Source organism: Coregonus clupeaformis, unplaced genomic scaffold, assembly GCF_020615455.1.
Source record: "Coregonus clupeaformis isolate EN_2021a unplaced genomic scaffold, ASM2061545v1 scaf1495, whole genome shotgun sequence".
Lineage (NCBI taxonomy): Eukaryota > Metazoa > Chordata > Actinopteri > Salmoniformes > Salmonidae > Coregonus > Coregonus clupeaformis.
The window spans coordinates 78,715-103,242 of NW_025534949.1; the positions used below are offsets into that span (position 1 = coordinate 78,715).

A 24,528-nucleotide genomic window follows, 5' to 3' on the forward strand; every position below is an offset into this window, starting at 1 on the left:
GTTCACTAGATGTGTTCAGAAGTTGTGTGGTTGTGGTCAGACATTGTGTGGTTGTGGTCAGTAGTTGTGGTCAGCAGTTGAGTGTGCAGTAGTTGTGTGGTTGTGATCAGAAGTTGTGTGGTTTTGGTCAGTAGTTGTGGTTAGTAGTTGAGTTGTCAGTAGTTGTGTCATCAATAGTTATGAGGTTGTGGTCAGTAGTTATGTGGTTGTGGCCAGCAGGTATGTGGTTGTGGTCAGAAGTTGTGTGGTTGTTGTCAGTAGTTGTGTGGTAGTGGTCACTAGATATGGTCAGGGTGGTGTGGTTGTGCTCAGTAGTTGTGGTCAATAGTTGAGTGGTCAGAAGTTGTGTGGTTGTGATCAGCAGTTGAGTGGTTTTTGTCATTAGTTGTTGTCAGTAGTTGAGTTGTCACTAGTTGTGTCATAAATAGTTATGAGGTTGTGGTCATTAGTTGTGTGGTTGTGGTCAGAAGTTGTGTGGTTGTGGTCAGTAAATGTGTGGTTGTGGTTAGAAGTTGTGTTGTGGTCAGTGGTTGTGTGGTTGTGTTTAAAAGTTGTGTGGTTGTGGTCAGACGTTTTGTGATTGTGGTCAGTAGCTGTGGTCATTAGATGACAGGTCAGTAGTTGTGTTGTCAGAAGTTGTGTGGCAGTGGTCAGTACTTGTGTAGTTGTTGTCAGTAGCTGAGTGGTTGTGGACACTAGATGTGTTCAGCAGTTGTCTGGTTGTGGTCAGTAGTTGTGTTAATTTCATCAGAAGTTGTGTGGTATTGATCAGTAGTTGTCGTCAGTAGTTGAGTGGACAGTAGTTGTGTGGTTGTGGTCAGAAGTTGTGTGGTTTTGGTCAGTAGTCGTTGTCAGTAGTTGAGTTGTCAGTAATTGTGTCATTAGGAGCTCGGTGATGGTGCTCAGTAGTTATGTGGTTGTGGTCAGAAGTTGTGTGGTTGTGCTCAGTAGTTGTGGTCAGCAGTTGAGTGGTCAGTAGTTGTGTGGTTGTTGTCAGAAGTTGTGTGGTTTTGGTCAGTAGTTGTTGTCAGTAGTTGAGTTGTCAGTAGTTGTGTCGTCAGAAGCTCTGTGGTTGTGGTCAATAGTTATGTGGTTATGGCCATCAGGGTGTGGTTGTGGTCAGAAGTAGTGTGGTTGTTGTCAGTAGTTGTGTAGTAGTAGTCAGAAGTTTTTTGGTTGTGGTCAGTAGTTGTGGTCAATAGATGAGTGGTCAGTAGGTGTGTTATTAGTAGTTGTGTGGTTGTGGTTCAAAGTTGTGTGTTTGTTGTCAGTAGCTGTGTGGTTGTGGTCAATAGATGTGGTAAGCAGTTGTGTGGTTGTGATCTTTATTTGTGTGGTTGTGGTCATACGTTGTGTGGTTGAGGTGAGTAGTTGTGTGGTTGTGGTCACAAATTGTGTTTAGCAGATCTGTGGTTGTAGTTAGAAGTTGTGTCGTTGTTGTCATTAGTTATGTGATAGTGGTCACTAGATGTGGTCAGAAATTGGGTGAGTGTGGTGTGGTCAGTAAATGTTTGGTTGTGGTCAGAAGTTGTGTTGTTGTGGTCAGTAGTTGTGTGGTTGTGTTCAAAAGTTGTGTGATTGTGGTCAGTAGTTGTGGTCATTAAATGAGTGGTCAGTAGTTGTGTTGTCAGAAGTTGTGTGGCAGTGGTCAGTACTTGTGTAGTTGTTGTCAGTAGCTGAGTAGTTGTGGTCACTAGATGTGGTCAGCAGTTGTCTTGTTGTGGTCAGTAGTTGTGTTGTTTTCATCAGAAGTTGTGTGGTTGTGGTTAGTAGTTGTGGTCAGTAGTTGAGTTGTCAGTAGTTGTGTCGTCAGAAACTCTGTGGTTGTGGTCAGTAGTTATGTGGTTGTGGCCAGCAGGTATGTGGTCATGGTCAGAAGTTGTGTGGTTGTTGTCAGTAGTTGTGTAGTAGTGGTCAGAAGTTTTTTTTTTGTGGTCAGTAGTTGTGGTCAATAGATGAGTGGTCAGTAGGTGTGTTATTAGTAGTTGTGTGGTTGTGGTTCGAAGTTGTGTGTTTGTTGTCAGTAGCTGTGTGGTTGTGGTCAATAGATGCAGTAAGCAGTTGTGTGGTTGTGGTCAGATGTTGTGTGGTTGTTGTCAGTAGCTGTGTGGTTCTGGTCACTAGATGTGGTCAGAATATGTGTGGTTGTGGTCAGTAGTTGTGTGGTTGTGATCAGAAGTTGTGTTGTTGTGGTCAGTAGTTGTGTGGTTATGGTCATAAATTGTGTTGTTAGAGGTTGTTTGGTTGTGGTCAGCAGTTGTGTGGTTGTGGTCAGAGGTTTTGTGGTTGTGGTCAGTAGTTGTGGTCTGCAGTTAAGTGGTCAGTAGCAGTCTGTTGTCAGTAATATTGTGGTAGTGGTCACTAGATGTGGTCAGCAGTTAAGTAGTCAGTAGCAGTTTGTTGTCAGTAGTAGTGTGGTAGTGGTCACTAGATGTGGTCAGTAGTTGTGTTGTTGTGGTCAGTAGTTGTGTGGTTGTGGTCAGAAGTTGTGTGGTTGTGGTCAGAAGTTGTGTGGTTGTGGTCAGAAGTTGCGTGGTTGTGGTCAGTAGTAGTGATCAGTAGATCAGTGGTCAGTAGTTCTGTTTTCAGAAGTTGTGTGGTTGTGGTTGTGATGACTAGATGTGGTCAGCAGTAGTGTGGTTGTTGTCAGAAGTGTGGTTGTGGTCAGTAGTTGTGTGGTCCGAAGTTGTGTGGTTGTGGTCAGTAGTTGTGTGTTCAGAAGATGTTTGGTTGTGGTTGTGGTGACTAGATGTGGTCAGCAGTAGTGTGGTTGTGGTCAGTAGTGTGGTTGTGGTCAGTAGTTGTGGTCAGCAGTTGAGTGGTCAGTTGGTGTGTTATCAGTACTTGTTTGGTTGTGGTCAGAAGTTTTGTGGTTTTGGGCAGTAGTTATGTGGTTGTGGTCACTAGATGTCATCAGCATGAGTGTGGTTGTGGTCAGATGTTGTGTGGTTGTGGTCAGTTGTTGTGTGGTTCTGGTCAGTTGTTTTGGTCAGTAGTTGTGGTCAGTAGCTGTGTGGTCAGTAGTTCTGGTCAGTAGTTGTGGTCAGTAGCTGTGTGGTCAGTAGTTGTGTGGTTGTGGTCAGTATGTATGTGGTTGTTGTCAGTAGTTGTGTGGTTGTGTTCACTAGATGTGGTCAGAAGTTGTGTGGTTTTGGTTAGAGGTTGTGGGGTTGTGGTCAGTAGTTGTGTGGTTGTGTTCAGTAGTTGTATGGTCAGCAGCAGTGTTGTTGTGGTCAGAAGTAGTGTGGTTGTGGTCAGTTGTTGTGTGTTCAGAAGTTGTGTGGTTTTGGTTGTGGTAACTAGATGTGGTCAGCAGTAGTTTGGTTGTGGTCAGAAGACAGGTTGTGGTCAGTAGTTGTGTGGTCAGAAGTTGTGTGGTTGTGGTCAGTAGTTGTGTGTTCAGAAGTTGTTTGGTTGTGGTTGTGGCGACAACAGTGTGGTTGTGGTCAGAAGTGTGGTTGTGGTCAGTAGTTGTGGTCAGCAGTTGAGTGGTCAATAGGTGTGTTATCAGTACTTGTTTGGTTGTGGTCAGTAGTTTTGTGTTCAGTAGTTTTGGTCAGTAGTTGTGGTCAGTAGTTGTGGTCAGTAGCTGTGTGGTTGTGGTCAGTAGGTGTGTGGTCAGTAGTTGTGTGGTCAGTAGTTGTGGTCTGTAGCTGTGTGGTCAGTAGTTGTGGTCAGTAGCGGTGTGGTCAGTAGTTGTGGTCTGTAGTGTAACTTCTTATTAGTAGAAGGTACTCCTAATCCTCTCAATCCAATCAGAGGGATACAGCCCACCCTTCTCTTTTGAGACAGGCAAACCAGACAGTTAAGTTACATGGAGCATGGAGCATGATTCTGGAAAAGGAGGACAAATCTAGTAAGCATTACAAATCTTCCCTTCATCATTCCAGGCGCTCCAGACTGGGAAAGTATTTTTAGCGCTAGCTGTTCGGTCTGAAACAGATTGTCAAATCATGGGAATTTGAAGAGCTTTTAAGACAATCATTCAACAGTAGCCTTGGCAACACTGCTCCTTTTTGGCTAAAGCAGTAAGTTTGTGCTTTAATATTAACTAAATAATGCACTCTGAACCACAAAATGTATTTGCTAGATTCATGATAGTGTTGTTACACAAAGCAAGGAAAGTGAACTTCAAAACCTGATGTGGTTTTATTGGAATGTGCAGCTTTTGTTGGTAAATAATTAATCTGCTAGCTTCAGACATGATTTACTGCAGCTAGAAAGAGAGCAGTTGATGGGTTACTAAAACAGCTCTACATGTATCTACAGATTGGTAGAGCTATTCTAACCTGTTTTTCAGATTTGACAAGCAGAGAAGTAGGGAGGCTTTCATACCCGCTATGTTTTTGTCTGACTTGTTGGGGGAGTGGTAAAAATGTGGTACTGCAGTTAATATAGCAGCTGTACTGTAAGATCCGTAGTGACTATTTGGTTCAGTGAACAGATATGAATAGCAGAGAAGTAGACTAATATTTCACACCCTCTAACTTGTTGTCCAACTTATTTGGGTAGTGCTCAAAACTGCAGTTGTTTGCAAAAAAGTTACACAAAATGTTGTTATATATATATATTTTATTTTATTTTTTATTTTATTTTTTATATTCCCCTTTATTACTTTCCAACCCCACCACCCCTTCCCTAATTGGAGTAAACTAGTGAACAACAATGCTTAGGCCTCTACTTCCAGTTTATACTTACTATATACATTTTATGGACACAGTCAATTTTATAATAATTATATTTTGTTTGTTTTTACTCCTGAAACTTCCTCTACTCTCAACCTCTCCGGTCATTTTCATGATGTCCATCCGGTTTGCTTCTATATGCCATATGGACACAGTATGCTTTACATTAGTTATCTTGTTATTAGTTGTTGTTAGTTGTTATTAGTCCCATCCTTCAACTTCATTCAACACCTCCCATCTAACACCATCCATATAGGATTTCTATTTGCCATTTATTTTTCAACTGTACTGTGATGTTTTACAAAAGTTCTGAGCCTTTATATTCTCATTGTTTCTACAGATTGTAAATTGAAAATAAACATTTTTGCTAAAAGTATTATTATATTATTGATCGATTGACTGTGACTTTTCAGATCACCCAGTAATGCTATCTGCAAGGTTAGCTCCATGTAAATATTGCAATCCTTAAGCCATTCCTGGACCTGTGTCCAAAAACAAGCTACAAATGGACAGTACCAAAACAAATGATCTAATGATTCTGTCTCTTCGCAGCAAAATCTGCAGAGCTGGGAAGATTGTATCCCCCCATATAAATAACATTCTATTTGTAGCAAGAATTTTACATAATAATTTAAATTGAAAGATTCTAAGTTTTGAATCCGGTGTCGTTTTGCGTATCAGTTCCTAAACACTATGCCATGGGATCGGTATGTCAAAAATCTCTTCCCAACTATTTTGTAATCTATATGAGATGGCTGTCCATCCTTTGGTCCTTAAATGAAACTGGTATACTTTTTTATTTATCACAGTTTTCTTTAAGCAATGATGTTCTTTAATGCAGGGCCGACAGACAAGTTCCTTACTTTCTCCCCCTTCCACTTTCCTCTTTAATTTTTGCGGTAAGGCTGCAATTATTTGGTTGTAATTTTGGGTAGAGCAGACATTTCCATATGTTTTTGTTAGCTGCATGTGCGACATAACTCCACCAGTCCTACCGATTATATCATTTACCAAGATTATACCTTTTTTAAACATTTTGTCAAAAAAAAAAGTTGTTTTGTCTATTAGTATATTTGAGTTTAACCACAATATTTGTTGCATTATTTGTTCTGTCGTTTCTGGAGGATTAAATTGAAATTGCAACCAACTTTCTATGGCTTGTTTTAGAAAAAGTGATATTTGGGAGATGATTTCCTTTTCAAATAACTGAAAGTAAGAGGTTGTAATCTGAATAAAGGGAAAAAGGCCATTCTTGAACATTGGGTGAGACAATCTTACTAATTTGCTAGTGAACCAGTTCAGATTTAAGTATAACTTTTGTATGACTGAAGCTTTTAGTGATAGGTCTAATGCTTTAATATTTAATAATGTCTGTCCTCCGAATTCATATTCATTATATAAATAGGCCCGTTTAATTCCAAATAAAATTGAATATTTTTTTCTCATATAATTTAAAAAACTGTTCCCTAGGCGTAGACAAGACCATGAGCAAATAGGTAAACTGGGATAATACTAAAGAGTTAATCAGGGAGATTTTTCCACAAACTGACAGGTATTTACCTTTCCATGGTAGCAAGATCTTATCTATTTTTGCTAACTTTCTATTAAATTGTATTGGAGTGAGATCATTTATTTCCTTTGGGATATGTATTCCGAGTATATACACAAAATGTTGTTGATGTGGTTACTAAAACAGCTGTAACTTTTTATCAGAATATCATTTTTTGTTCAAAGCCAGATTTGAGTAGCAGAGAAGTAGACAAAGAGATAAACGCTCAAACTGTTCGTCTAAGTTGTTGCAAAGTGGTCAAAGTAGTTGATTTGTGTCAAAAGTTGCATTATTGCATTTACAGAAAATGCCATGAAAGTGAATGAAGATTGTCAAAAATAAGGACAAAAAATTGTATAACGTAAAAAGTATCAAATATATAAACAAGGTTATACAAGCAACTCAAGTGAGACCATTCCGATTTTTAAAGCACCATGTGGCCTTGCAGCTGAATACATGTCTGACATGCTGTTAAGATATGTTACCGGTCGGTCCCTCAGATCCTCTGCCACCTGAATACATGTCTGACATGCTGTTATCCTCCGGTCGGTCCCTCAGATCCTCTGCCACCTGAATACATGTCTGACATGCTGTTAAGATATGTGACCGGTCGGTCCCTCAGATCCTCTGCCACCTGAATACATGTCTGACATGCTGTTATCCTCCGGTCGGTCCCTCAGATCCTCTGCCACCTGAATACATGTCTGACATGCTGTTATCCTCCGGTCGGTCCCTCAGATCCTCTGCCACCTGAATACATGTCTGACATGCTGTTATCCTCCGGTCGGTCCCTCAGATCCTCTGCAGGACTTCTGAAGGTAATTGGTTGCACCAGATCTTATTTAGGGGCTTCATAGCAACGGGGGTGAATACATATGCACGCACCACTTTTCCGTTATTTATTTCATTTCACTTCACCAATTTGGACTATTTTGTGTATGTCCATTACATGAAATCCAAATAAAAATCCATTTAAATTACAGGTTGTAATGCAACAAAATAGGAAAAATGCCAAGGGGGGTGAATACGTTTGCAAGGCACTGTAGTTGGTTAGCTTTAGCTACCTGCAGATACATGCATGGTCCAAAGTAGTATGAGTAGGCATTATGGTTCATTGTTTAGCAAGATAGCTAACTAGCTAGCTAGCTAGCTACATGTCTAAGCAAAAGACTCCACTATGCAAGTAACCATATGAATGTACCGTTTACACCTTCTGTATCCTGTGCAAATGACAAATAAACTTTGATTTTATTTGATATAGTGTGTGTTTACCAGAGACGGCAATGTGAAGAACAACATGACCTGCACCAAAGTCAGATTAGGATATAGACTAGGCCAAGGTAAAGTGTATTTTTACTACTGCCTTTTGCCACTACTTTCACCACTTTTAGCTTGAAATCTTTGACTACACCACCTTATTCACTCTGTTTAGCACATGGCCTCACATGTGAATCCTTAAAGAGATGGGTGGGGCTAAGGCTTAAGAGGGTGTGAACGATGCTGAATGGGTGTAGACAAAGAAGAGCTCTGCAGTTGGTACCAAAACCTTCAGGGGACATTTACTAGCAGAATTACTTTCCCATTGCTCTTCAACTAGAGTGTATGATATAACATTTTCTAGCTCTGAGTATCTACTTTTATCCAATGTAAAAAAAAACGTTTCAGATTTTGCTACATAGGACCGCATCCAGGTGGTGGGTCACATATGTGCCCTGTTGGTCCCTCAAATTGTCTGGCACTGGCCTTTTAGTTGTTCCAAAGGTCAAAACCAAAATGTTTGGTGAGGCTGCCTTCAGCCACCACGGGCCTCTGGAAGAGCCTGCCACAGGATCTGAAGGCCTCAGAAACTGTAGACATTTTTAAGAAGGATCTTAAAAACACACTTTTTTAGCTGTGCTGTTACTTATGGTGCTTTTAGACATACAATCTATTTGATTAACTTTCCCCCATTTTATAGATATATATCTTATTTAATTTTTTATTAGTCTCAGATAGACTGTTATTTTACTATTGTTTTATTTGATATAATTTTGGTATGTTTAGTTTTTATCTTTTACTATTTTATGTGTTTAAGCACTTTGAAATGTATCCCATTGAAGGTAGAGAGAGAGAGGTGATGGGAATCAGGGTTAAAGGTCAGGGGTTGGAGGTCAGGGGTTAGAACTCAGAGGTGTTACTCACAGTAGACGGTGAGGCTGATGGTCTTGTGAGTGCGGGTGTTGAGGTATGTGTTCTGAGCCAGACAGGCATACGGTACCTGTGTGCATCCGCAGAATCCTAGGGATAGTGAACTGGGATCCCGTGTACACCTGGCTGGATTAGAACCAATATAAAAAAATACCAGGCCGGATTAGAACCAATATATAAAACACCTGGCTGGATTAGAATCAATATATTAAACACCTGGCTGGGATTAGAATCAATATTTTAAACACCTGGCTGGGATTTGAACCAATATCTAAAACACCAGGCTGGATTAGAACCAATATATAAAACACCTGGCTGGATTAGAACCAATATATAAAACACCTGGCTGGGATTAGAACCAATATCTAAAAAACATGGCTGAGATTAGAACCAAAATATAAACCACCTGGCTGGGATTAGAACCAATATATAAAACACCTGGCTGGATTAGAATCAATATATTAAACACCTGGCTGGGATTAGAATCAATATTTTAAACACCTGGCTGGGATTTGAACCAATATCTAAAACACCAGGCTGGATTAGAACCAATATATAAAACACCTGGCTGGATTAGAACCAATATATAAAACACCTGGCTGGGATTAGAACCAATATCTAAAAAACATGGCTGAGATTAGAACCAAAATATAAACCACCTGGCTGGGATTAGAACCAATATATAAAACACCTGGCTGGATTAGAACCAATATATAAAACACCTGGCTGGGATTAGAACCAATATCTAAAAAACATGGCTGAGATTAGAACCAAAATATAAACCACCTGGCTGGGATTAGAACCAATATATATAACACCTGGCTGGATTTGAACCAATATATAAAACACCTGGCTGGGATTAGAACCAATATATAAAACACCTGGCTGGGATTAGAACCAATATATACAACACATGGCTGGGATTAGAACCAATATATAAAAAACCTGACAGGGATTAGAACCAACACATAAAACACCTGACTGGGATTAGAAACCATTTAAAAAAACCACCTGGCTGAGATTACATTGGATGTACACAGAGAGCAAACATTAATAATATGTATGTCAATCTCTCCTGGCTCTAATTGGAGGAGAAAATTTACTTCATCACTACTTTTTTTGTGAGAGGTATTGACATGTTGAAATCAAATCAAATCAAATGTTATTGGCCAATTGCGCCGAATACAAAAGGTGTAGACATTACAGTGAAATGCTTACTTACAGCCCTTAACCAACAATGCATTTATTTTTTAATAAAAAAGCAAAATAAAACAACATCAACAAAAAAGTGTTGAGAAAAAAAGAGCAGAAGTAAAATAAAATAACAGTAGGGAGGCTATATATACAGGGGTACGGTGCAGAGTCAATGTGCAGCGGGGCACCGGCTAGTTGAGGTAGTTGAGGTAATACGTACATGTGGGTAGAGTTAAAGTGACTATGCATAAATCATTAACAGAGTAGCAGCAGCGTAAAAAGATGGGGTGGGGGGGCAGTGCAAATAGTCCGGGTAGCCATGATTAGCTGTTCAGAGTCTTATGGCTTGTGGGTAGAAGCTGTTGAGAAGTCTTTCGGACCTAGACTTGGCACTCCGGTGCACGCTTGCCGTCGGTAGCAGAGAGAACAGTCTATGACTAGGGTGGCTGTAGTCTTTGACAATTTTGAGGGCCTTCCTCTGACACTGACTGGTATAGAGGTCCTGGATGGCGGGAAGCTTGGCCCCAGTGATGTACTGGGCCGTACGCACTACTCCCTCTGTAGTGCCTTGCGTGAGGCACCGAGCTGTCTGTTTTTAAACGACTAGCATACAGCTCAGACACCCATGCATACCCCACAAGACATGCCACCAGAGGTCTCTTTACAGTCCCCAAGTCCAGAACAGACTATGGGAGGCGCACAGTACTACATAGAGCCATGACTACATGGAACTATATTCCACATCAGGTAACTGATGCAAGCAGTAGAATCAGATTTAAAAAACAGATAAAAATACACCTTATGGAACAGCGGGGACTGTGAAGCAACACAAACATAGACACATGCATACCCACACACGATAACATACGCACTATACACACACGTACACATGGATTTTGTGTTGTAGATATGTGGTGGAGTAGGGGCCTGAGGGCACACACTTAGGGTGTGTGTTGTGAAATCTATTAGTGAATGTATTGTAATGTTTTAAAATTGTATAACTGCCTTCATTTTTGCCAGACCCCAGGAAGTTTAACTGCTGCCTTGGCAGCAGCTAATGGGATCATAATAAATACAAATAAAAATTGCAGCTATAGCAGTGGCAAATGACATCATAAATGCACTTGATAAAAAAAGCAACATTGTGCTGCTCTGTTTGTTGATTAATCAAAGGCATTTGATTTAGTTGACCATGAATTGATGCAAGCTAGACTTAGTAACATTGGTCTCAGTGAAGGGTCAGTAAATTGGTTTAGGAACTATCTTTCTGACTGAACACAATTGTATATACTGACAATCACAAGTCTAGCTTCTTGAGATTAATAGGATGAGGTGTGCCCCAGGGTTCCATTTTAGCTCCTGTGTTGTTCTCAATTTGTATTAATGATTTGGGAAATGGGATGCAACCAGCAAAGTTGCATCTATATGCAGATAATACAGTCATATATTAACTTGCTCCTTCTCTGGTTCAGGCTGTTGAAGAGCTCCAGACTGCTTTTCAGTCACTGCAGGCCTCCCTTTATGGTCTCAAACTGGTCTTAAACATACAAAAAACTAAATTCATGACCTTTACCAGAGCTTGCACTCAGCCAGAGAAGGTTAGCATGGTCAAACCTGGTGGCTTATCCATTGAAAAAGTGTCATCCTACAAATACCTAGGTTTATGGTTGGATGACAAGTTGTCCTTTAAAGTTAATATGATAATCTTGTGAGGAAATTTAAATTTCAATTGGGTTTTTATTTTCGTAATTACGCTTGCTTCCCGCTTATGGCTAGAAAGAAGCTTGTTCATGCCACTTTTCTCTCTGTAATTGATGATGGTGACTTGTTGTAAATGCATGCAGCCTCCTCTGTCTTACAGAGACTGCACTCTGTTTATCATGCATCCTTGTGCTTTATTACAAATGCCAAGTCACTCACCCACCAATGCACCTTGTACCAAATGGTGGGTTGGACCTCACTTTATACGCGCAGAAAGCTATATTTGTATGTGTTCATCTACAAAGTCCTTTTGGGTAAACTCCCTCTTTACCTCTGTAGTCTGGTCTCCTTCACCACCAGCCGTTACCATACCCGGTCTGCTAGGTGGTTATTACTTAAAGTCCCCAGGACATTTACAGTATTAGGCCACCGGGTCTGAGAACTTGGATGGAAAATTGCTGAGGATAATAGCCGGACGATATTGCCACTCCTATTTGCCATATTTTCAATTTAAGCCTACTAGAATGTCTGTGACCCTAGGCTAGAGGGAAGCAAAAAAGTCATTACAGTACCTAAGAATAGTAAAGCCCCCTTTACTGGCTCAAACAGCCGACCAATCAGCCTGTTACCAACCCTTGTAAACTATTGGAAAAAATGGTGTTTGACCAGATACAATGCTATTTTACTGTAAACAAATTGACAACAAACTTTCAGCATGATTATAGAAAAGGACATTCAACAAGCAAAGCACTTACACAAATGACTGATGATTGGCTGAGAGAAATTGATAATAAAAATATTGTGGGGGCTGTTTTGTTAGACTTCAGTGCGGCTTTTGACATTATCGATCATAGTCTGCTGTTGGAAAAAACGTATGTGTTATGGCTTTACACTTCCTGCTATAATGTGGATAAAGAGTTACTTGTCTAACAGAACACAGAGGGTGTTCTTTAATGGAAGCCTCTCCAACATAATCCAGGTAGAATCAGAATTCCCCAGGGCAGCTGTCTAGCCCTTGCTTTTTTCCATCTTTACTAACAACATGCCACTGCCTTTAAGTAAAGCCAGTGTGTCTATGTATGCGGATGGGTTCAAATGGCGCCGGAGAAGATGGTCTGCCGTTTACAGCCCTCTAACCAATTGTACTATTATGTGTGTTTTTCCGTGTTATTTGTAATTTATTTTGTACATAATGTTTCTGCCATCGTCTCTTATAACCAAAAAGAGCTTCTGGATATCAGGACAGCGATTACTCACCTCGTATTGGGACGAATAATTTTTCTTGCAGGCGGCGTCGAAGGATATCCTACAGACACCCGACAAGGCCCAACTCCGTCATTCGGATGAGGAAGAGAGCGGAGATATTTCCGTGAACGTGAGGTCGGGGTGCCTTGTAAGGATCCGACGGCCAGCCAGTAAACTGCCACTCCCCATCAATCCTATTAGCCAATCTTCAATCATTGGAAAATAAATTGGATGACCTAAGATACGGTTATCCTACCAACGGGACATTAAAAACTGTAATATCTTATGTTTCACAGAGTCGTGGCTGGAACGACGACATGGATAACATACAGCTAGCGGGCTATACGCTACATCGGCAGGATAGAACGGCTGACTCCCGGTAAGACAAGGGTGGGGGTCTGCTTGTATATTTGTAAACAACAGCTGGTGCACAAAATCAAATACTAAGGAAGTCTCAAGGTTTTGCTTCGCCTGAGGTAGAGAGATCTTATGATAAGCTGTAGACCACACTATTTACCAAGAGAGTTTTCATCTATATTTTCATAGCTGTCTATTTACCACCCAAAATCAATGCTGGCATTAAGATTGCACTGAATGAGCTGTATAAGGCCATAAGTCAAAAAGAAAACGCTCATCCAGAGGCAGCGCTCCTAGTGGCCGGGGACTTTAATGCAGGGAAACTTAAATCCGCTCTACCTAATTTCTACCAGCATGTTAAATGTGCAACCAGAGGAAAAAAAACTCTAGACCACCTTTACTCCACACACAGAGACGCATACAAAGCTCTCCCTCGCCCTCCATTTGGCAAATCTGACCATAACTCTATCCTCCTGATTCCTGCTAATAAGCAAAAACTAAAGCAGGAAGGACCAGTGACTCGGTTAATAAAAAAGTGGTCAGATGACGCAGATGCTAAGCTACAGGACTGTTTTGCTAGCACAGACTGGAACATGTTCCGGGATTCTTCAGATAGCATTGAGGAGTACACCACATCAGTCACTGGCATCATCAATAAGTGCATCGGTGATGTTATCCCCACAGTGACCGTACGTTCATACCCCCAACCAGAAGCCTGGATTACAGGAAACATCCGAACTGAGCTAAAGGGTAGAGCTGCCACTTTCAAGGAGCGGACTCTAACCCGGACGCTTATAAAAATCCCGCTATGCCCTCCGACGAACCATCAAACAGGCAAAGAGTCAATACAGGACTAAGATTGAATCGTACTACACCCGGCTTTGACGCTCGTCGGATGTGGCAGGGCTTGAAAAACTTTTACAGACTACAAAGGGAAGCACAGCCACGAGCTGCCCAGTGACACAAGCCTACCAGATGAGCTAAACCACTTCTATGCTCGCTGCCGAGGCAAGCAACACTGAAGCATGCATGAGAGCACCAGGCTGTTCCGGATGACTGTGTGATCACGCTCTCCGTAGCCGATGTGAGTTAGACTTTTAAGCAGGTCAACATTCACAAGGCCGCAGGGCCAGATGGATTACCAGGACGTGTACTCCGAACATGTGCTGACCAAATGACAAGTGTCTTCACTGACATTTTCAAGATGTCCCTGACTGAGTCTGTAATACCAACATGTTTCAAGCAGATCACCATAGTCCCCGTGCCCAAGGACACTAAGATAACCTGCCTAAATGACTACCGACCCGTAGCACTGACGTCTGTGGCCATGAAGTGCTTTGAAAGGTTGGTCATGGCTCACATCAACACCATTATCCCAGAAACCCTAGACCCACTCCAATTTGCATACCGCCCTAACAGATCCACAGATAATGCAATCTCTATTGCACTCCACACTGCCCTTTCCCACATGGACAAGAGGAACACCTACGTGAGAATGCTATTCATTGACTACAGCTCAGCATTCAACACCATAGTGCCCTCAAAGCTCATCACTAAGCTAAGGATCCTGGGACTAAACACCTCCCTCTGCAACTAGATCCTGGACTTCCTGACGGGCCGCCCCCAGGTGGTAAGGGTAGGTAACAACACATCTGCCACACTGATCCTCAACACGGGGGCCCCTCAGAGGTGCGTGCTCAGTCCCCTCCTGTACTCCCTGTTCACCCATGGCCAGGCATGACTCCAACACCATCATTAAGTTTGCCGACGACACAACAGTGGTAGGCCTGATCACCGAAAACGATGAGACAGCCTATAGGGAGGAGGTCAGAGACCTGGCCGTGTGGTGCCAGGATAACAACCTCTCCCGCAACGTGACCAAGACAAAGGAGATGATTGTGGACTACAGGAAAAAAAAAGAGGACTGAGCACGCCCCCATTCTCATCGACGGGGCTGTAGTGGAACAGGTTGAGAGCTTCAAGTTCCTTGGTGTCCACATCACCAACGAACTATCATGGTCCAAACACACCAAGACAGTCGTGAAGAGGGCACGACAAAGCCTATTTCCCCTCAGGAGACTGAAAAGATTCGGCATGGGTCCTCAGATCCTCAAAAAATTCTACAGCTGCACCATCGAGAGCATCCTGACTGGTTGCACCACCCATGGGGCGGCGCACAATTGGCCCAGCGTCGTCCAGGGTAGGGGAGGGAATGGCCGGCAGGGATGTAGCTCAGTTGGTAGAGCATGGCGTTTGGAACGCCAGGGTTGTGGGTTCGATTCCCACGGGGGCCAGTATGAAAAAAATAAAATAATAATAATAATAATGTATGCACTCACTAACTGTAAGTCGCTCTGGATAAGAGCGTCTGCTAAATGACGTAAATGTAAAATGTAAATGTATGGCAACTGCTTGGCCTCCGACCGCAAGGCACTACAGAGGGTAGTGCGTACGGCCCAGTACATCACTGGGGCCAAGCTTCCCGCCATCCAGGACCTCTATACCAGTCAGTGTCAGAGGAAGGCCCTCAAAATTGTCAAAGACTACAGCCACCCTAGTCATAGACTGTTCTCTCTGCTACCGCACGGCAAAGCGTACCGGAGTGCCAAGTCTAGGTCAAAAGACTTCTCAACAGCTTCTACCCCCAAGCCATAAGACTCCTGAACAGCTAATCATGGCTACCCAGACTATTTGCACTGCCCCCCCCACCCCATCTTTTTACGCTGCTGCTACTCTGTTAATTATTTATGCATAGTCACTTTAACTCTACCCACATGTACATATTACTTCAACTACCTCAACTAGCACGGTGCCCGCGCATTGACTCTGCACCGGTACCCCCTGTATATATAGCCTCCCTACTGTTATTTTATTTTACTTCTGCTCTTTTTTTCTCAACACTTTTTTGTTGTTGTTTTATTTGACTTTTTTATTAAAAATAAATGCACTGTTGGTTAAGGGCTGTAAGTAAGCATTTCACTGTAATGTCTGCACCTGTTGTATTCGGCGCATGTGGCCAATAAAATGTGATTTGATTTGATTTGATATGACTCAACACTATACACGTCAGCTACTACAGCAACTGAAATAACTGCAACACTTAACAAAGAGTTGTAAGGAATATGCTAGTCCTGAATATTTCCAAAACTAAAAGCATTGTATTTGGGTCAAATCATTCACTAAACCCTAAACCTCAACTACATCTCGTAATGAATAATGTGGAAATTGAGCAAGTTGAGGTGACTAAACTGCTTGGAGTAACCCTGGATTGTAGACTGTCATGGTCAAAGCATATTGATACAACAGTAGCTAAGATGGGGAGAAGTATGTCCATAATTAAGCTCTGCTCTGCCTTCTTAACAACACTATCAACAAGGCAGGTCCTACAGGCCCTAGTTTTGTCTCACGGAGACTACTGTTCAGTAGTGTGGTCAGGTGCCACAAAGAGGGACTTGGGAAAATTGCAGTTGGCTCTGAACAGGGCAGCACGGCTGGTCCTTAAAAGTACACGGAGAGCTAACATTGATGACATGCATGTCAGTCTCTCCTGGCTCAGAGTGGAAGAGAGATTGACGTCATCACTGCTTGATTTTGTGAGAGGTGTCGACAAGCTGAATGTACCGAGCTGTCTGTTTGGAATACTGGCACACAGCTCAGACACCCATGCATACCCCACAAGACATGCCACCAGAGGTCTCTTCACAGTCCCCAAGTCCAGAACTGACTATGGGAGGCACACAGTACTACATAGAGCCATGACTACATGGATCTCTATTCCACATCAGGTAACTGATGCAAGCAGTAGAATCAGATTTAAAAAACAGATAAAAATACACCTTGTGGAACAGCGGGGACTGTGAAGAGACACACACAGGCACATACACACATACATATAGACACTCACTCTACACACACGTACACATGGATGTTGTATTGTAAATATGTGATAGTGGAGTAGTGGCCTGAGGGAACACACTAAATGTATTGGGTAAAGTGTTATGAAATATAATGTCATGTAATATTTAAAATGGTATAATGTTGCAGGACCCCAGGAAGAGTAACTGCTGCCTTGGCAGGAACTAATGGGGATCCATAATAAACCCCAGGAAGAGTAGCTGCTGCCTTGCCTTGTGTGTGTGCTTGTGTGTGCCTGTGCCTGTGCGTGTGTGTGTGTGTGTGTGTGTGTGTGTGTGTGTGTGTGTGTGTGTGTGTGTGTGTGTGTGTGTGTGTGTGCGTGCGTGAGTGCGTGTGTGTGTGTGTGTGTGTGTGTGTGTGTGTGTGTGTGTGTGTGTGTGTGTGTGTGTGTGTGTGTGTGTGTGCATGCGTCCGTGTGTGTGTGTATTAAAGCATACCTGTTGTTGTAGAACCAGACATATTGACTGGGAGGGTTGGACTGGGCCTGGCAGAGCAGAGAGACTGTCTGTCTCTCCTGAGCAGAGTATCCTCTGTCTGTTATACTGTAGGGAGTCACGTCTATCTGGGGAATATCAGGACCGACTGGGGAAAGGACACACACACACACAATGTTAAAGACACACACACACACTACGTTACACAAACTACGTTACAAACACACACTACGTTACAAACACACACTACATTACAGACACACTGCGTTATACAGACACAAACACATACACACACGCACCCACTACGTTAAAGACACACACAATGATCTACCCCCTTAAAATAAAGTAAAATAAAAATAATAAAAAATACTAACAAACTATTGGATTATAATGATGACAGAACTACGCGAGTTTGTATTTTCAATTTCTTGGTCGCACATTGAGATTCGTGGTTGCAAGTACGATTCGCAAATGTGTAATTCAATTTCACAAGCTTGTATCATGATTGTGTGAAAGATTTAACAGTCTCAAACTTGTAACTTGACATTTTAATACATTCAACAAGATTTCCAAGTTAATTTATTTTCAGAATGATTACAAGTCCATTTACGAGTATGACTATTCTGCTGTGAATCAAAAATACACTTGCAAATTTTGAAACTGTTCGCTCTCTGAGTTCTGTCACTGTTGTCACGTTACCAAGAGATTTGTAAGCTTGTCGAAAGTTTTGTGAGTTTGTAGAAAGAGATTCACAAGTTTTTAAAAATATTGAAGCAGCTAAGGGCGCAGGACCTTTTATTCCTGACCAATCAGTTCCCTCTGCCAGAACCACAGCCACCTAACCATTAGCTGGATTGTTCCGTCAATCAAATCTCAGAAAGTAGCTACCCACATGAGCAAGAGCGGATGAGGTAAATGAAAAGCAAAACTTTCTACTTGAAGGTAATCATCTCGTTTATCTATGTACATCGATATTTTTTTGAAAAAGCATGACAGTAGTTTGCTTATCATGTGAAAAATAATGGTACATTTCAGATGAACTCCAGACCAGCCATTGCATTGACAGCCACTATTGTGTAGTATCTAAACAGTTTATGATTTTGCTGACGTTTGCAAATGGTGTGTTAGAGGAACTTGGCTCTGCTTGCGGAAACATCTGGAAAACATTATTATAGGGGCACCCTAAAACAGAGGAGAGTCTGCTATGTAGAGGCCAGGGATTGGTCTATTAAAATCACGCCATATTATGTTACATAGGATATAAATACCATGTTTTGAACAAAGGACGGGGAGAAACAACATATCAACAGATTGGACGGTTATTCTCCAGATATCTGCAGATGTCTGTAAATTGTCGCTGGAATTCTTTGAAATAATAAAATCTTTATAATCAAAGTACAGCGTCAGCGGAATTCTTATCATCACAGCATAGATCAGCATCGTTGTCTCGGACACCACATAAATGGCGACGAGGAACCTTTGGGACGTATTACGTATTTTCTCAGCATTCCATTCATGGGCTGCGAAGTGACTCCCGCTCAAGACGCCGGCAGATAAGGTGAGATTTCTCACAGCTTTGGGCACTGGTCAGTTCGTGTGCTTGTGCATGTGTGTGCGTTCAGACGTACCGTTAAAGGACTTGTGTGTGCGCTTTGCTGTTATTTGCTGTGTGATGAGAATCCGTTCTAAATTTTCAAAATTTGTTTGCATTGGGAACAATGCAAAAAGGGGGGAGTGTTTATAGGACTTATTAACACTGGGCACACCGATATTTTGGCTTGAATAAAATTAAAAGGAGTGTCCAGGAAAAGCATGAAGGAATAAGGCCAGGAATAAGGAAAAAGTATACTTTTAGGACGTCGCTGATTTTAAGGAAGCCCTCAAATGAGGCGATCACTAAGATGGGCCATAAATCCTAGGGGTTATTAGGTTGACTCTCGGGTCAGTTCCGGGAACTGGAGATTGTGGAAGATATATTCAATTGCATGTTACCTCTCGGAATATAGTTGACGAATTATATGTTCGAAGTAACCTCTCATTGAATGTCTACAACTCGAGGTAGCAGAAATTTAGGAAGGAACAATGAGAAATAAGGAGCGACGGTAGCATGCTTAGTGTATTGTCTGAACGGATGCATTATCTTCATGTGTGTGTGAAGGAGAGCCGATGCATGTGTGTACATGGGGAGGTCTCTGCTGTGTTCAGCTGTGTGTCGACTCATGCTATGATAAGATTTATGTTAGAGATATATACATATATATGTTTTGGTTGAGAACAGGAGTTTTAGTTTTTTGTAAGGAAACATGTAAGTTAAAGTTAAAATCTTATGAGTCTCCGTTTGTGAGAACGTTTAATAATTGTTAACTATATATGAGCCCCCTGGAAGGACGTTAAGGTAAAAAATCTTATGAGTCTCTATAAAAAGAGAACGTTTACTAACTATAAAAAATCATGAGCCTACAGGGAGGACTTTTTAAGAGTGTATAGAGATGTTTTGTAATTGATAACAACATAACTATAAATCTGCAGATTAGGATAAGTGAAGATAAGAAACTTCGAAGTAGGATTTGTGTTCTATGTTCTGTGTTCATTTGTGAGTTTTGTTAAGTGTTACTGTTTGTCTATGTTGGAAATGGAGGGACAGCTGCTCTGTCTGCTTTCTGTTGTTTAGCTTGGAGAGAGCTGCTTGGGAGAGAGCTGCTTGCTGCCGTTCACTCTGAAATCGCATTGGTGAATGAACTACGCATGCGTAGGATTTTATGAGTTTAGAGTTACGTAGAGCAAATATGCCACTCCCCTGCCTGCACTGAGCTGCTGGGAGACGCAGTCTCAGAGCAGACAAAGAGGGAGGGGGAGACTTACATATGATTAAAGTATTCTGTTTGATAAGTGGCTGTTGTTTAACTATGAAACTATTTGTTTGAATTGATAAATGAGAGATATGTTGACGGATTAAAAATAATTAAATAAATAAATTAAATTAAATGTTATTGCACTATTTATAATATTCCTGAGTTAAGCTGTTTGCTTATTTCTTAGCGCCAATGTGAACATAGGTATGCATAAAATACTAAATTCTTGTCTGTTCTTTGTTCTTCTGTCATGTGAGAGACGAGAAGGAGGAGAGAGAGAGAGAGAGCAGGTGCTGACGAGTACATCAAGCAACAGGGTGTGCTGCAACGGATCAAGTCAAATTAAGGCCAGTACTGTTCTATCCACAAAACCCACTCTCCCTTACAGGGTATAATAGATACATTGTGTATGCATAGAATATTTCATGTTGCTGACCATTTCACAGGAACTTGGCAACAGACTGATGAATTTATGTAATTGATAATTGCACATTAGGGTTTTGTGAATGAGTTGTTTTGATTAGAGTTGTGTTTGGAAATCCACTGACATTATTCTGTAAAATTAAGGTAATTGGGTGCTTATTAAGCAATTGGTTTGTGAGTGCTGTAGTGTTGCTGGATTACAGGTCTTTCTTTTTTGGATTGCTCTGAAGTTGACTACTTTCCTTTACTTTTCCTGATCGGATGTGGTAAGATTGCCAAAATAAATTGATATATTGATTAATTAATTAATTGATTAATTAATTAATTAATATTAATAAATAAAATAAAAGAGAGAAACATATACAAGAGTCGTTACAATGGGGAAAAAGGACATCAAAACTACAAAGGTAATTACTCCTGTTGATGTAGTACAAAATAGTAATCCTCTAGTTAATGGTATTGCAAGGTTATGTGGAAAATGGAATAAACGTTGGCCTGACATTGAACAACCATGGCCAGTGGAAGGGACTTTTAACCCAGACGTCATCAACATAATGCAAGTGCTTGTATCCACGTATAAGGCAGATCAAAAGAAGGGGAAAAAAGGGGAACAATGTAAAGAAAAGAGACAAAGAGAGCTGGGTGTTCTTAAGCTGTTTGAAAATGAAGGACAAAAACTGATAAAAAATAGAGGTATAGAGAAAATTGCGAAAGAGGTGAAGGTAACAGAAAAACTAATGGCAGAAGTCAATACACCTTTCTCACATATGGATTCAGCAAAAAGACCCCCACCTTACGAGGAAGAAGTAGAGTTTAAGGACGTCTATCCTCAGCTTCCAGTGATCATTCAGGAGGGTGATTATTGCATCAGAGATGAAGATGAACGAATATAGAGAGGACAAGCAGAAAGCGACCATAAAGATGAATCCAAACTCCAAAAGTAAGAACAAAACGAGATGTCTGGAAAGTAAGAGTGGAGTGAGGTTCAGGAGGATGGAACTTGAAGATGATGATGATGATGATCAGAGTGATTCAGAAGAGATCATGGGTGGATATGACCCTGTGATCAGACAGAGGTTGGCCAGAGCGGAAAGAAGGGGTGATGGAAGTTGGAAGAAGAAGAATACAAGAGATTCGAGTTCTGATGAAAGTGAAGATGGAGACAGCGATGAAGATTTGGAGATTAAAGGTGCTTCATATTCAAGAGGTTTTATCCTACAATGACTAGCACAGAAGAAATAGAACAAGATATAGATCGATGCATATCATGCCTGGATAAGGCCAATAATTTAGAAGAAGTAAGACAACTGGAAGAACAACTCAAGAAGCTGAAGATACAGAAGACAAAACTGCTGAAAAAAGGATCCCAAGAATTGGAGAAGAAGTATATATTGAGGCCAAGACAAGGGAGCACTATTAAGAAGATGATGCCAGTGATCATTCGAGGACAAAACCTGGAGTATAAGCCTTTGCAGAATACCGATATGTCAGATATACTTGAGAAGCTGCCTACTCTTCAAGATGGAGCATATCCTTGGATTTCAAAGTTGGAAGAAATTACGGTGGGAACACAGTCTGCCATAGGAGACATTAAGAGACTTTTGGCTAATCTCCTTGGGATTCCAGGCATGGAAGAAATTTTTCAGAGAGCTGGACTTCATAGATATGTGGGGACTGCAGTGAATGACCCTGAATTGTTGGCTGCAAGTAGAAATCGGCTGTGGAGAGCACTGAAAGATACGTTTCCAACAAATGTGCATCCTGACAACATTCTGATTGACCCACTAGGACAACAAGAAAATCCGAGAGCCTATGTGTCAAGAGTTCATCAAGTGTGGAGAAATATTACGGAAATGATCCAGATATGAGTCAAATTGAGCAGTCAATTTTGAGAGCTAAACTGCAGATGGGACTGCCCTCACCAGTAAGGAGCAAACTGGCAGAGGTGGTTGGACTTGAAGCATGACAAAAGGTGTCTATACAGATCATATAGCCCATCAAGTGGATCTGTACCGGAAAAAGGAACACAACCAGAAAGAACAGGACCAAGAAACTCTCAGAAAACTCAATCAAATACAACTTGTGGAGAATAAGAAGGAGAAGAAACAAGCTTTGGTTTTGCAGAATCAGTGTGCACCAAATCAACAATCACTGCCACTTCAACCGAACCAGTTCCAACCGCAATTGTACCAGCACACATCTCACTATGTCAAATCAACTAATTAAGATTTGAGGGAGTGAAACAGCTGATTCCTCTTACGGAACCAATTGAGCTCTGCTATGAAAATCTGAAAATTACAATACCCATACTGGTATCAGAACATACACCTATTGCATTGTTGGGAAGAGATGCATTGTGGAAGTTGAATTGTACAATAAGATGTACACCAGACGGCTGTCTGGTAGAAGTGCCAAAGGAAAAGGTTTACCAATTGTTAATGATGGAAGAGAATTTGGGGGATTTGGAGGAGTGAAGATCAGCGATTTCTCAAGATAATGATTTCGGCTCACGGACAAGGAGAGTCATAAGCTGTACGGATGACACATGAATCTATTTGCAGTGCGAAGATGGATTCAGACCCTATGACAGAGGAGATGTTGCAACAAGTTCCAGAATGTTTGTGGTCTCAACACAGTACCGATATTGGACTTGTGAAATCAGCCCAACCGGTGAAAGTTGAACTTCGACCAGGAGCCAGACCTCCTTGGAAGAATCAGTATAAATTGAAAGAGGACTTTCAAAAGCAGGTGTTTTGAAGACAATGAAAAAAAATCCTTAGAGTAGCAATCAATTGTTGTCTTGGGAGAAACCATGAGGGGTTGATAGTAGCGCCTCTAGACCTATTAGGTCTGATGATTCAGGAAGCACATGGGTTAGCTCATGTTGCAAGGGGGGAGGTTAGGAGAAAGATCACAAAGGAGTATGGTTTTTGGCACCATATTTGCTTGAACAGGTTGACTATGTCATAGGCAGGTGCACAATTTGTCTGAAAAATAATGTTCGCAGGGGTGTGACTGTTCTTCCTGGTTACATTCCTACACCAAGAGTTGCATAAGATGTCAAACTAAGCTAAAAGATGCTCAGTCGTTTGCAAACTTATTGTGTAAAGAAGTCATAAGCAGGTGGGAATTTCCCGATTTAATATCCTCAGAAAATGGGAAAGAGTTTTGTGGATAAATCAGTGAAATGGTTTTTGAAAAAATTGAAAAAAATAAAATAAAGCCAGACTAAAAAGTTATGAAAACTAGGGTTGAAGTAACTCTAGGAAATTTTCAATATCTGATTGTGGGATAATCATATTATTGTGATATTTAGTATTTTCTTATGAATCAAAGGGGGAAATGGAATGTGATTCATTTTATATATCATTCTTATATTATTGTTGATATTGATGTTTTAATTTGAATGTGTTGTTTTGCAAAATATACTGGTTGGTGTTTTCTTTTCTTCCAGAAGTATATGGGGATGTGTAGAGTGGGATTCAAATACTCAAACATGGACAATATAAATGGACTGGAGGAAGTGGAACAAGGAAGGTGTGGAAATGTTCAGATTCCATCATCAACGTTTCATTGGAAGTCGACACTGCTGAGGAGATGAAGTGTAGTGGACTACATTCCAGTGTCTGCAATGATATATAGACATATTTGCATGTGTAATACATAATTTGTGTTATATTCTTTCTGTATTAATTTTTTTAAGAATTATGTTTTCTGTTGTTGGGTACATGTGGGGACCTCAGATGTTTTTGTTCATTTCGTTGAAGCTTAGGGATATTGGGTCTAGGCAGGGACAGAGAGAATCCACAGGAGGATCCGATGGGTCGACCAGCCTGAATGTGGACATTTGATTGTATTTTGTTTGCTGAGGTTTTCATGTGTATTCAATTGCATCATAGCTTAAAATGCATTGATAAAGATTTATAAATTGATCTGGAGTACTTAGGTGGTCGCCTGGGGCAGAGGGGCCGTGAGATAATTTTCCT

General features: G+C 41.1%; 1 non-coding gene across 1 annotated transcript; it reads left to right on the plus strand.

The window, feature by feature from the left end:
• The first annotated feature begins 15,132 nt into the window (after positions 1-15,132).
• trnap-ugg lies at positions 15,133-15,212 on the plus strand. Its single transcript has one exon. It is a non-coding gene; the product is annotated as a tRNA-Pro (tRNA).
• Positions 15,213-24,528: the final 9,316 nt, after the last annotated feature.